Here is a 14,634-nt window from a genome sequence, read left to right as displayed (position 1 = left end):
GAATTTCTCTGAAACATTAATTTTCTGTAATAACTGCATCGAAGAAAAAGACATCGCTATATATTAATCTCAAACTATAATAAGAATTTTGAATCCATTTCACGGTGAGGTTTAAGCGTAGTAACTCAACCTGAAAAACGGAACATTCATAACTAATTCTGTACTTTTTAAGTCCCTTTTCTGCTATTTTTAATTTAATTTAGTTTTTAGTTTTTAATTTAATTTAGTTTTTAGTTTTTAATTTAGTTTTTAAGTCCCTTCTCTGTTATTTTTAATTATTTTAGTTATTTAATATTATTATCACTATTGTTGCTTTTATTTTATTTATATTATTTTATTAGCCCAAACGGGCTGTCTCGAAACACGATTTTGCATTATATCACTTTTCATTCGATTCTGTTATCATAAGGAAAAACATAAAATATTATTCTTTCATATCTCATCAGTCGCTATTTAAAAGCAAAAGATACAGTTCTTGAGAATTTGTTTTTACTTCCTTGTACGAAGTAAAAAGGAAGTATTGTAATCGCGAAAAGTTTCAGGCAGCATATTTCAAGGAAAATATCCATTTTGACCGCTATCGAATGCAATTTAACGATGTTTTTGCGTGATATCTGTACGTAAGGACAGAATAAAATACTTTTTTCCTTCAAAAAATTATAAAACTGCTTTAAAACTAATTCTGAAGACAATTTTTCGTGGCGTCTGTACGAATGTATGTACGTACGTATCTCGCATAACTCAAAAACGAGTAGCCTCAGAACGTTGAAATTTTGTATATAGGACTGCTTTAACATGTAGATGTGCACCTCGTATTTTGGTTGCAATCGGCCGCACCAAACGTATATAAATATATTTATATATATATCCACTCTATTACCCGGCTCAGTGATCTCAGTTTATTTACTCTTATATGTTTGTAAATTGTACATTTTTTGCTTTAAAAATGATTGAATTATGTTGTTTTTATCTTTCGGTTAAGGATTTTGTGCCTTTAGTAAATCTGTGTGCAATATTTTTAGAATTATCAGCAATTTTAAAGTTGTTTAATTGCCGCTAAGCCTGTTTTTAATGGCGGCCATTGATGTTTACATTTGAAACAGGAGACTAGCGGATTTGTTGCCAATATAGAGAAACTTAGCTTCGCAACAACAAAGATAACGCATTCATTTATTATTGCCAATTAAATCATGCTTAATTTTTTCTGGAATTTTTTCGAGGAAATAAGTGTTTAAGATTTACTTCGTAACTTTTAATACAGATATTTTGAGTTTTTATGTATTTTTGACTTGTCGCAAAGTAAAAACTGAATTAATTGAATGAGAAATCCTCAATCGTCTGTGAAAAACTGTTTCTTTTTTTGTTTTGTTTGCTTAATTTCTTTTATACATAGTTCTAGCTTTATTATAGTATTTGAATAGAACATGTGGCAACGATTAGATAATTCTTTAAATGATATACATTTTGTGCATTCTGAGTTATAATATGAATATGTATATAATACTGTTAAGTAAACCTAGCGCCAGAGTGTTTCTATGGTAAACAAAGTGAATTTTAAAGAACGCATTTATTCTATTGTGGTTTATGCGCTGTCGGCGAAGTAGGTTTAATTCAATCTAATAAGTTTAAATAAAATGCAAGAAAAATGCGTATAATTTAATATTCCGTACAAGGAAGTCATGTGGTGTACACATCAGATTTTTTTTTTTTTTTTTTTTTTTTAATCTGGTTCAGTCGAAAAAGAGTGTATTTCTACATAATGTGTAATATACCTAATTAAAAACATTAAATATTTTTATATAAATAAGTAACATATTTTTTCACTTTTCAAATATATTTTTATTTCAAAAGGGCTATTAGTTTCGAAACATGATTTTGCGTTGTTTCATTTTTCATTCGAGTCTCTTGCTTTGCATGCTGTTGTCATTCGGGAAAATGTAGATATTTATGTTTCAAATTTATTTTGTGTGTTACCGATTAACAAACTAAATTATTTAGAAGCATTTAAGGTTATAACTATTATTTTTCACTAAAGAATTATTTTACGATTTGGATCTTTACTGTCATTTCTCGTTTTTGTTTCCTTACTAAAATGTAAATGTGGTAGAAAGAGATTAAAAGAGTTTGAAGAGTTCAATTCTGCCCTCGAGGCCACGTTGCTAGGTTAGCTAGCTCAAATAAAATTGTATTATTCGGCTTTGCATAATACTAGTTGCCGATATTTAAATTGTTACGTCGATAAGAAGTTTTGAACCAACTTCGCGTTAAATCCTTTCTATAGCCCTTAGCTACTAGACTTAGTTTTCATTTTAAATTTTAATTCACTATTTCTTCAAGTCATATTGCCACAAGTGATTGCCTGATTTCTAAGTACGAGTCGTGCATTTATGTTCAAGTTCTCATTTCATAAAAATGGTTTGTTTAAACTTTCTCAAGTCTCTGTCGTTAACTTCAGACGCTGCGATAATTCGCTCTCAATCTGTTAGGAGTTTGGACTCAGTTTATGCTACCAAAGCAAGTCAAAATTCATAAGCAATAAACGCAAGCCAAACTTTACAAGCAAAATAGACGCAGTTCTTACACTTATTTTTTTTTTTTTCTTTTTATTCTGATTGATTTAATCAAAATTCATTTAAGTCATGATATATCTAATTAGAAACGTTAAATAGTTTTAAAAAATAACGTTACATATTTTTCACTATTCAAATATTCAAAAAATATATAATATTCCCTTGACAGTCTAAATGTCTTCTTCCTTTGGTATTCTCTAAAATTTTTCGCTGTTCTGCCATCTCTATCGATATTCTCTACCAATAAATAATATTAAACTTCCAAACAACCCTTTTGGGTGACCGTTAAAATAGTAAGCCTTTTGGATATCTTTTATTTTTTTATTTTATATATTTAATTTTTGATTTTTATATTTTTGAAACTTAAAGTTTCTTAAAATTTGTTGATTTTCTTTGCTTTCATTAAGCTTATTTTCAGATAACTCTAACCACAAACTTGCCAAATAAAACTTAAGAACGAAACTGAGTTTACATCCCTCCGCCGTAGAATGATTTAGTATCCTTTTAAGAATTTTAGGAAACTTTGTTAAATTGCACAGCTATAAATATTCTTCCGGGGTTTGCAGGAAAGCATAAAACGGTATATATTCTAGGAACCTGAACCTCATCTATATTAATGACTTCGATAATTAAGACGAAAGGTTGTTCTAAATAAGTTGCAAGAATTTAGAGAGACAGTGAACTAGACTAATTAATAAAGGTAATAATTCAATTTCGTTTTTCAAAAAGTAACATTTTTTCCACTAAAACTTTCGTCCCCTTTTAGGAAAAATCTTTAAAAGAAGTAGCTTTTCGGTGATTGAGTTGTAAATGTATTATTGCTAAACCCTTTTTCGTCCTAAAATAGTTATAATCAAAAAAGAATGTATATAAATATATGTACACTGCTGGCCATCAAAACTGCAACACCATGAAAGAAAGCAAATACAAAAAAAGATATTTATTGTACATAAACAGTATGGCATGAAGACAAAATGATTAAATGTGTAAGAAGTTTGGGGGTTTACAGAGGTGCGAAATTAAACAGCTGCCACCCCAGGCAGCTAAAATGGCTCTTACCCGGTTAGGCATGGAGTCGAACTGGGCTTGTATAACAGAAACGGGCAACTCATTCCATACTGCATTAAGTCTATGCCACACTTCATCAACCGTATTAGCTGGAGAGGGTGACGAGCCAGTTTCTCAAGAACCCATGACCAGATATTTTCGATGGGTGACAGATCTGGAGACCATGTAGGCCAGGTCAGCAATCGAATATCCTGTATATCGAAAGAAGGTCAGAACACGACGTGAAACATGTGATTTTGCATAATCTTCTTGGAAGATGACGTTTGACAGGCCTCGAAGATAGGGCACAACCACTGGACGTAAGATGTCACAAATGTACCGATCTGCGTTAAATTACCGTCGATTCGAACTGGAGATGTACGTGTTGTGTACCCAATGGCTGCCCAAACCATCATATACCAGCTGCAGGGGCCCTATGCCGATAACGAGAACAAGCAGGCTACGTGCGGTCTCCTCGGAGCCTCCAAGCACGTATATGGCCATCAAAATACTGCACGCAGAATCGCGACTCGTCTGAAAAGACGACATTGCGCCACTCTTGTATCCAGCTTACATTACATTTCAATGTAATCAAACGATGTATGGCAGAAATTTCCTCCGATATTTACGTCGCACAAAGCGTTTGATTTGCATATCAGAAATCTTTGTATCCCTTTTGATTGGACAATGCTGTTATAGGAGGGGTTATAACAACAAAAACCAGAATAATATTCATAAATTTGCACACCTAGTTTCGAAGATTTGAATAAAGAACCTCTTCTTCAGCTGCAGAAGTGCAAATGACGAAATAAAAGCCAATGATAAGATAAAATAAGGGAATAAGAATAAGAGGAAAGAAGTCAAACTACTGGCTGCCCCTATTGATGAAAAGTTAAAACAACAATAAAACAGTTTCATTAAAAGCTGAGGGTAAAATGGATTGGAATTGGGGGTCTTTAATTAGAAATGAAAGATTATTATGAATGTGAAATGCCTCTAGAAAATTTAATTCGTTAACGGAAGACGTTTTTTGAATAAATTTGCATTTAGAAAAATGGAATTTTCTGATCAACAGTGTTAGGCAGCAGAGGATTTATTTATTTCTTTTTTCCTAGCACATGTCTCATGTTCTTTGGCAGGAAATTTTAAGGCGCTCTTAATTTGATGTAAATTAAACCACATTGGCAAGGAATCCTATCTATACCCCAGGAGTTCTTATCCGGAAAGGAGTCCTTAAGTATGGAGCTGCTAATTTTATTCACACTAAAAACACCTTTTCTCTAGTGTGAATTCACCGGAAAGTTGAATTTCTGTAAAATACGTTAAGTTTTATATCTAATCGAAGGAAAGAAAGGAATTACAACAGAATTCTTATAATCTCCTAAAACAAGAGGGTACTTTTTGACATGTTGAGATGAGAATTTTTTAAGCGCTTGGTTAATAATGTTGGGTGAAAAGCTTCTGTCAATAGCACCTACTTTCAAGTAATCCACTTCTTGATCAAGATTCAATTAATGATCCCAATTCCAATCCATCTTTACCCTCAGCTTTTAAGGAAATTATTCCATAGTTGTTTTAATTTTTCATCATTAGGTGGTGCCAGTAGTTTGACTTTCTTCCTCTCATTCTTGTTGCCTTATCTTATCACTGGCTTCTCTTTCGCCATTTGCACTTCGTAGCTGTAAAAGGAGTCTCTATATTCCAACCTTCGAAACTAGGCCTAAAAATTTATGAATATTACCCTGATTCTTATTACTTTAACCCCTGCAGTAATCGTTATTCGGCGTATTAAGTGAAACTGGATAATGCTACCTAGGCTTGCCTTTTACGCATTGGCAAAAATGGATTACATTGATTGGATATTTCATGGAGTATTATGTTTTTATATATATATATATATATATATATATATATATATACATAAAGATAAATTTGGACATGAGTGTAATAACAGTGAAGAAGACTCTGCGTTTATTTCTTCGAAATCGCTTAGTTTCATTGATAACAGACAGATTAAACTAGAAAGAAAATGAAATATTTTATGCTTCGTCGACTGGTAACACACAGGAGCCTATGAGATAAAAGTACTATTGCGTAGGTACGGGTTCGTAATAGATTTAATGCACAGAACCCACGATAGCTTAATAAAATTTATTTTATCAAAAGAAATACTTCACAGTCCTGAAACTCTCCACAAAAATAGTCTTACAGTTCTTATAGTACCACAGCGTATACTCAGTAGCAACACTTAAACTAAGAATGTTGAACACAACACATTGCAAAGCCATCTAAACGGCGAAGCTTTCACGAATATCTCAATCCTCGGAACTCAGCTTTGAACTAATAACATTGGAACTGTTGCTGTTTCCGGTCTTATGTAGTTTTCCCCCAGCCGCCGAGAAAGCTCTAGTACTTCCCGAAATTACTGGAAACTATATGAGGATCGGATACTGTTACAGTTACATAGAGGATCAATTACATTTATTCATTTTCATTGTAATAAAAATGAGTTATACTGGGACCGGACAAAAATGTACCGTTATACTGGAACCGGACAAAATGTGGCTAAAAGATGGCCAAGTTTGGCGACTTTTAGTGATTTCTCGCCAAATTTGACGGCTATTTGTTTTTGGCGCTAAATTAATTTTTGGTGCTACATTTTTCACCAAATTCGGTGACAAATTTAATCGTCAAAGCTATCGCCAATTTAGCGAGATAGCCATCTACTCAATGATAAATAGACTTGTTCCGGTTTTCTTACTTTTCGGGCATACCTCGTTCCTTTAGATTTTCATGTTACATTATCTAAAAAAATACTGTAACTTTACATATAATTTCACTAAAATTGTTCACATATGTACAAATTTCGTAACAGTATTTTACACCGAGTAATGACAATCTGTTGTCACTACTCGATGTTAATTTTTTTAAATACGATACGATTTGCCGATTGAAAACACATTTCTTTTAAATCGCTGAGATTTCTGACACAAATTTTTAACATAAACATCTTGTTTGTCGAGCAGTAGCACATTACTAATTAATTTATATTTATATTATATTATTTATAGTTTACTAATTAATTTATTTAATTCTAAAAAAATATGAAATAAATAAAAAACAAATTCAAATTTCGGGCTTCTAAATGCCCGTGTTCGGGCTGAGGACTAATGTGTTCAGGGCAGTCTAGGTTCCACCATTTTTCCACAATCCGAAGAACATACATGACGATTTTTAATTACTTAAATATACAGAGATAGAAATTAAATGCACCTTTAAGAAGATGGAATCACAAGTTAAAGCAAATAAAATATAGCATAGCTTAAAAAAAGTGACAAATTCTTCTTGAATAAACAAAATATTCCCTGTTTGTCAACAAACAGTGGGCGAATGCTGAATATTAAATAGAATTTCTATTTTCTACTTACTTCTAAGTGACTTTGATGTAAACAATAAATTGTAAACAGAATTAGAACAGTTAGAATAGGAATTTTAGATTTACTATAAATATTGGATTGGGTTTAAATGCATTCAGGGCACGAAATTCTACGCTGCGCGATTGATTTTAAGAATTTCTCTCGGCAATTTATCAACTTTTTGATGCGTCTCTAATGTGAGGGCACAAGCTTATTTAAGTCTGTGAATAATAAATGACTGGGAAGAGTCTGATGATCAAATTCGAAGCGTTAAATAAATTCCATCGCTGACGCGACAGTCACGAAATCTTAAAATGGCGCAGAATTTTCTGCAGCTTAGTAGTGATTGATTTCTGTTTTAATAAGCATATTTTTCGTTGACTTATAACGGACGGAATTTTGTTATCAGTTTTTAACCCACTTCTGGACAAGCTATCCAGTTCAAATTTTTTGAGCACGCTGAAGGTCGATCATAATGAAACGTCGTGAAGCGATTTTTTTTTCTTCAAAATTCTACATAGATTTTTTTAATTTAATTTTTAAACGATATTTTCGTACATATGTTCGTTTAATATATTAACTAAAAGTATTAGAATTTTATTGTTTTCAACATCGAACGAAAAAAAAAAAATCTTTGCATGAAAATTGTAATTAATTTCTGAGCTTTTGGCGCATTTTGAAAATAACTCGACTTTTTAGTCTGTTTGATGTTTGTAATTTTAAAATTTCAACATCTAAGAAAATGTAGGATATAAAAGTTTTGAAATTTTCACAGATCATAAAATGCGTTTTTCGTAATCTTTTAAAACAAGAATGATAAAAGAAAATTAATGGTACGATTTTCTACATTTTTTTAAACATGTATGGCAGACGGGAGGAAAAAGCATTTTGAGTTTGCCATCTTAGTGCACTTAATGACAAATTGGCAATTTTCGTTGTTTCATTTTAGCTTCAAGTAAAATACTGGTTGTAACACTATTATTACATCCAATCCCGAAAGTGAATATTTAAAGCGATTTCTTTACTCTCTGAATGAATTTCAGTTATTTTTCTTTATTTCATAATTTACTTATTTAGTAAAAAATCTGTTAATTAAATTGCATTGTCAAATGTATAAACAATTATCTTTTTTGATTTTCTAGTAACTGAATTGCATTATCAAATGTTATTGAATGTTACCAAATGTTAACTGAATTTCATTATCAAATTAACAATTATCTTTTTTAATTTTTTATGGGTGCTTCTCGAAAAAAGCAAAGAATTTATTTTATTTTGTTTCAATTTCAATTTTGTAATTGTTTTTTCTATTCATAAGTTTACCACTTTGGAAGGATTTAATTATATTAATTATCTCTGGATTATATATATCTATCTATTATTTTAGGCGGCTGACCGAACAAATATCTAGTTTATCTAAGTAATTAAAATTATAATTCTTTGCAATTATATCTTATTTCAGACGGACTCGTTACATTAACATTTCTTCCTAGGGAAAAAATTTAACACTTAAGATAAACAGTCACCTTCTCCATCTAATTAAAATTAACAAAACTAAGATTAATTATAACTGTTCTGAGTTATAAATTTTCTAAATTTTTATTCTCGACGGTATAATTAGGCGGTTGAAAGACTTTTGAAAAACTCCAGCAAACGGGACTTTTCTTCACAATGTGATCATACTTCCAGATAGTTCCATGTTTCGTAGAATTCTAGTAGAGAAAGTTATCATTCTCTGTATGGCAACGCGGTAAGCTGCAGGACGGGAAAAAAAAATAATCCCGGGAGGCTGATAATGGAAGATGTTGTCTCGTTGCCAAGGAGATTACCTTGATAGGTGGAAGATGGTCTGTCTCACTAGTGCGCCTCCGTAATGAATGCCGTTTGTTTAGCCATTACTCACAACTGTAGCCCGTCAGTTGAAGAACACGAAGTCTTAATTAGCTGCTCTCGAACATCTACCGAGGTAGATTTGTTGCCCTTTCTGCAACTACTTTGTTAAACATGTTTAAAATTTTTAATTTTTTAAGAAATATCATCGCAGGGAAAGTGCTCATTTGCGATAAATAATTTTATTCTCGTTTTTAATGCCTTTCGTATGTAAAAAATGATTGAAACGTTTTGAAATCTGCCAACATACCGTATTTCCTCGCGTTTTTCCCTCCTAGCATTTTAGCGATAGGTTTTCTGAAAATTTCAAAAATGTTCCGGTACGTTTTTCCTTCCTCAATGCATTCAGAGAACGAGCAGACCTCAGTTTTAAAATAGATTCGTCCAGTTCGTAATTGTTTTCGTCTTACTCACAAACACAAACCTTCGAAAACTACTGCGAAGATCACGCTGAACCTTTCGCTTTTAACAGTTGAAATTTATGCCAACCTAAAGCAAGAACGGACGCATCGCGGCGAATTAATCGCGAACCGACATTCAGTCTATTGTTTCGCCAATCGACTGGTCTACTGCATTCGACTGGTCTTTGGCAAGTCTACTATTACGCCGATCGACAATTTCGTTAACCTTCCCTAATTATTCATAGATAATTCGAGATCTAAGAAGTAACAGAGACAACAATAAGAACGGACGGGATTCAAATTAAAGGAAAGTAGATATTATGGTATTTTATTAGATATTGTAATGTTAATATAAATATGCATTATTACTGAAATGTAGCTTTCTTTCAGAGATGTAATACTGTGATATGTACTTGCTGTTTATCCATGATTCCTTTGCATTGTCATGTTTTTACCTTAACCGGGTCCTTCGGAAATGGAATTATTTGCATAATTTACGTTTCTTGATTTTCCGATTATAAAATTAGTAAAAGGATGTCTTAGAGGGTGCTAGACTTAAGATTTCAAATATAAAACAAATATAAATTCAATTTGCTTCCTTTCCAATATCATTTTTATTGTTATATATGTAAACTCGGCGTTGTCTAGTGGATCAGCAGACAGACAAAACACCTCCAGGTAACTAAATTATTTAATTAAAATATTGGTGAAGAATACTGTTACATTTGGATGATATTTACAGATGAACAAAATTGCAAATGAAAAAAGTGTTCATCATCATTCGTTCATGGCGTCTTAACTCCATCGTCCACACATCTTCTATTCCATTTTCCTTCTCTCTCGCTCTTTGTCAGTCGTGTTGGGTTGTCGTACTTCTTACACTCTCTCGCTGTTTGTCAGTCGTGTTGTGTTGTCGTACTCCTGATACTCACAGTCGGGCATCCTGATGCGACAGGCCCTCCTGGTGATGATGGAGTTACAGCAAAATCTAAAATGAGTAATTAAAAAAAATATGAAAGATTTCAGATTTTAAATTATATCTAAAGGGGTGTTTTTCTAACGTTTTGTGTGTTACCTTTTTTTTAAAATATCATGTTCTAAGTACTCAAACTATAAAATTCAATTCAGCAGCAGTACCACAAACTAATTTTTAAATGAGCATATCTTTAGAATTTCAGATACAGAGTCTCGCGCGCTGGAGATGAAAATGTTTCTTTTTTTTTCGTACAGTGTTGCCATTGCTCTCTTTGAAATCATTTAGTTTTTTAATCAAAAATTCGTTGAAGTATTACAAAATCTGAAATCGATAATAAAACAAATTTCAAATTCAAGTTAGGGATTCCGCATGCCCATATTATATGAAAGATTACGTTATTCAAATTTTGATGGCTCTACGTACCGTTACGTACGGCTCTACAATGCGAGGTACATTTATGCAGGCTTTTGATTATTTAATTTCTTTAAATATAAGACAGGGCAATAATATATGGTGGCAACCATTTGAAAAGTGATGCAGCCTTTTAAAGCTTTCGACGCAAAATGCCAAAACGAAATCAATAGTCCTTCAGGGCAAATTGCCCCTTTGGACTAAAAATGTTCCTTTGGGTGTCGCTGGATCATCCGTCAACGTCCTGCGGGAAAGAAAAAAAAAGAAAGAAAGAAACGTCATGAGTCTTGAGTGTCGCTGAATTATTTTGGAATGTCTTGAGGAAAAAAAAGAAACGTCACTTCTTTGAGTGTCGATGGATCATCCTAAAACGTCTTGAGGGAAAAAAAGTTATTTCTCCAGACCGTCTTAAATTCTCAAGTGTCTTTAGGAGCATATCTGGAACATCTTGGCGAAGGAGAAAAATTGAACATTTTAATAAATTTTGTACGTATAAAATTCTATGTAGAGGGAAAAAAAGACTTTTCAACTAATTAAAAAAAAAAAAAAAAAAAAAATCTGGCGTATAGAGGTTATAAATACTAAATAGAATGTCCAGTTGTATGCTATATAACATAGAGTATAATATGTGATATATAACACCTGTGACTTTGTAGGGTCCGAAAATTCGGGAGCGAGTTTCATTCCAGTTCCAAATTGAGTGCGTTGAAGTATGACTTGATTACCAACTTTGTATAATGTTGGTCGTTTACGGTTTTTCTTTTCAAGTGGATTGAAAGTGCTCCTCTTCAAGTATTTGCTTTTGATATCGTCTTAATCTTTCATCTTGATTCCAAAAAGTAGCTCAATGGGAGTGAAGTTGGTGGCTCAGGTGTAGTGCAATTGATAATTCTTTGCACAGAAGCAACGTGTTTAAACCATTCTTCAGGATATGATAAAGATAACTTAGTTCAGGCAGGAATCAAAATACCTGTCCCAGTAATGAAGTCATCAGTTGATTGTGCGTTAATAATATTCTGAGTGACACTGTCGATTACAATTACCATGATAGCACTGATAGCACTTGAATGTTTCATAAGTAATCCAGAGCGGTGTTTTATCGTGTAATCAAAATCTTTAAGGTAAAGAGCCCATCGAGCAATTCTAGGTGTTAATGTTTTTTTTTTTTTTTTTTTTTTTTCAAAAGCCGAGCAATCTGTAATAATATCAAATTTTGTTCCGGCTAAATAATATCGAAATTTTTTAAGGGATTCAATGATGGCTAGAATTTCCAACTCATAGCTGGAGCATTTCTCTTCTTGGGCGATAATTTCCTTGCTCATATAGTAAATTGGATGGAAGGAACCACCAGTGCTTTGTTGCAAGCGAATAGATCCGTAACAGTATTTACTCGCGTCACAATGAAGTTGAAGCGGTAAACCTTGTTGGTAAAGGTGTAAAACAGGTTCAAAGTGTTTGTTTCAGATTAAGAAAGCATGCTGTTGAGCAGGTCCAAACTTAAAAGGAGTGGACTCAACGTAGTAAGTCACTGAGAAGTTAATACAGTTTTATAAATAAAGGTTTAATGCAGTCGTATAAATCACGAAAAGTTATACTGAATTGCTGCTTATTTACCATCGATGACATGCTAGGTTATTATTTATTTGATGTTTATATAAACAAATATCGGAGCTGGAAGTCTGTGCGTTTTGCCTAGCTGCCAAGTTCGAAATTAACTGCATAATTTGTGATTTATTTTCGGGAACTAGTTTTTGTTCTGGGTTTTCTATTTCACTGTCGGGATCAGGCTCGGTAATAGTAGTTTCTAATAACAGATCAAAATTAGTTAAAGCATTCAAGATTGTAGTATAACATTCATAAGCGGAAATGGCACATTCAAATTCAGAACATTAAGAAACGAAATTAGATCTGCCAGAGTGAAAATATTTAGTAAGCGTTCCTTAACTTCGGCAGTGTGAAAAGAGCTATCCAGTCCTGTGAATTCACGAAGCCGTTTGCGATTTCCACGGTCACCTTCTTGACAAAACTCAAATTCATGCAGTAACTTAATTCCTTGCGAGAAGCTGATTTAAAAATTTAACTATACATAGTACATCGTTTAGAGTTCACATTGTCACAATTTAACTATTTCATTAACACAAGTGATGAATAAGTTATTACAATAAAATAAAAATTCAGTTTCGAATTCAAAACAAAAGTTCTGGTTTTAACACAATAAGTTCTGGTGGCAAAAATATAGTTTCACTTCATCGAAATTCAATTCAAAAGATTCTTTAATTAATTCTTAAGCAATAATCAAGATGAAACAAAAGCTTACCTTCATTGAGGACTTTATTAAGAACCGGCTGAGCGCCCAGGTAAACTCGGCGTTGTCTAAGGGATTAGCGGGCAGACCAAGCATTTCTAGATAACTAAATTATTTAAAATATTGGTGAAGAAGACATTTGGATGATATGACAAATGAAGAAAGTGGCATCATCATTCATTCATGGCATCTGTTCCGGTTTGACTAGAAACTTTCACTCTGCCGATGTTCCGGTTTGATTAGAAACAAACTTTTCTCTGCCTCAGAATGGCAACAATGAGAACTTGACTTTCGATTTGTTATGACGCAGCTAGAACGCTGCTCCTGAGATGTAACATTAGATTCGATTCTAGATTCTAGATTAGATTAATTTTAGTATTTTAATAAATCCTTTTAAAACTAGATTGAGTATTTGATCACAGAATTATAGCTGAACCATCGCTTGCAGAAATTTAGATGTGGCATTTAGATACGTCGTTAGATAGTTAGATGCGTAGGCAGCGACATTCGTGATTCGATTAGTGTACATTAGTACGTACATAAACATTTTTTTGGTGCATCGGCGGGGAAGCCGGCTAATATTCGACAATATGGATTCGTAAGTAAGGATTGGCACGGTGTGAAGTGTGCGAAGCCTGCAAACAGGTAGGATAAGTATTCTATTTTAAAGTAATTATGGAAGACCCTGTCGCTAAGCTTAAATCGAAACACAAAGTATTAAGGACCGCAGTGTCCAAGGTACTAAAGAAAATTGAGACAGAATTAAGCAAAGATGACGTTAGTATAAATGTAATAGAAGAAACTTTAGACATATTAAACGAAAAGGCAAAAACTCTGAGTGATTTAAACACTCAAATAGAACAGGATTTGAAGGTCTCAGAGGATGAATTTGAACTTGAAGTTTCATCCGCTCTAGAATATGAAGAAAAAATCCAACTGTGGCAATTTAGAGCAAGAAAAAAAAGAGGGAATTACACAAACTCGAAAATTCGGATAAGGAAAGTATGAGCATTCCTAATGAAACAGCTATAGATTCCAAATTTGAAAATAATAAAATTATTCGCCTTCCAAAATTGACTATCGCTAAATTTTTTGGTGATTCTAGCAATTGGCAGGAATTTTGGAGTCAATTCGAGGCAGCTATCCATAACAATGACTCATTATCGAAAGTAAATAAGTTCAGTTACTTAAAGTCATTACTAGGTGGGGTAGCTTATAATGCCGTTTCCGGACTCCCGCTTACAAATGAGAACTACGATTCAGCTATAGAATTGTTAACTAACAGGTTTGGGAGAAAAGATTTGGTAATAAATGCTCACATGAATAAACTGTTAAATCTTTTCCCTGTTAGAAATGTAAGGGATATAGAAAATCTTGGGAATTTATATGATCAGTGTGAAACTCAAATTAGATGCTTTAAGTCAATGAACGTCGTTTTAGAAACTTACGATAGTTTACTTTGCCCAATATTGTTAAAATTAATTCCATCAGAGATAACATTAGAATACAGTCGCAGTAGAAACAGTGACCAAACATGGAACGTTAACGAATTAATGGAATTTATTTGTAAAGAAATAGAAAGCCGCGAAAGAGCTACTCAGTTAAATGAGAGTAGAGAAAC

General features: G+C 32.8%; 1 long non-coding RNA gene across 1 annotated transcript in view; it reads right to left on the bottom strand.

The window, feature by feature from the left end:
* Positions 1-9,994: 9,994 nt before the first annotated feature.
* LOC118192839 (uncharacterized) overlaps positions 9,995-14,634 on the bottom strand; it is a 49,742-nt gene continuing 45,102 nt past the window's right edge. Inside the window, exon 3 of the long non-coding RNA XR_004758828.2 lies at positions 9,995-10,309. This is a non-coding gene — a long non-coding RNA (uncharacterized LOC118192839). The remainder of the gene's footprint in view (positions 10,310-14,634) is intronic.

This window comes from Stegodyphus dumicola, chromosome 10, assembly GCF_044657685.1.
Source record: "Stegodyphus dumicola isolate Sdum_Otavi_A_Nest chromosome 10, ASM4465768v1".
Lineage (NCBI taxonomy): Eukaryota > Metazoa > Arthropoda > Arachnida > Araneae > Eresidae > Stegodyphus > Stegodyphus dumicola.
The sequence above is the reverse complement of the archived record's forward strand: the minus strand, read 5'-3'. Positions and strand labels throughout refer to the sequence as shown.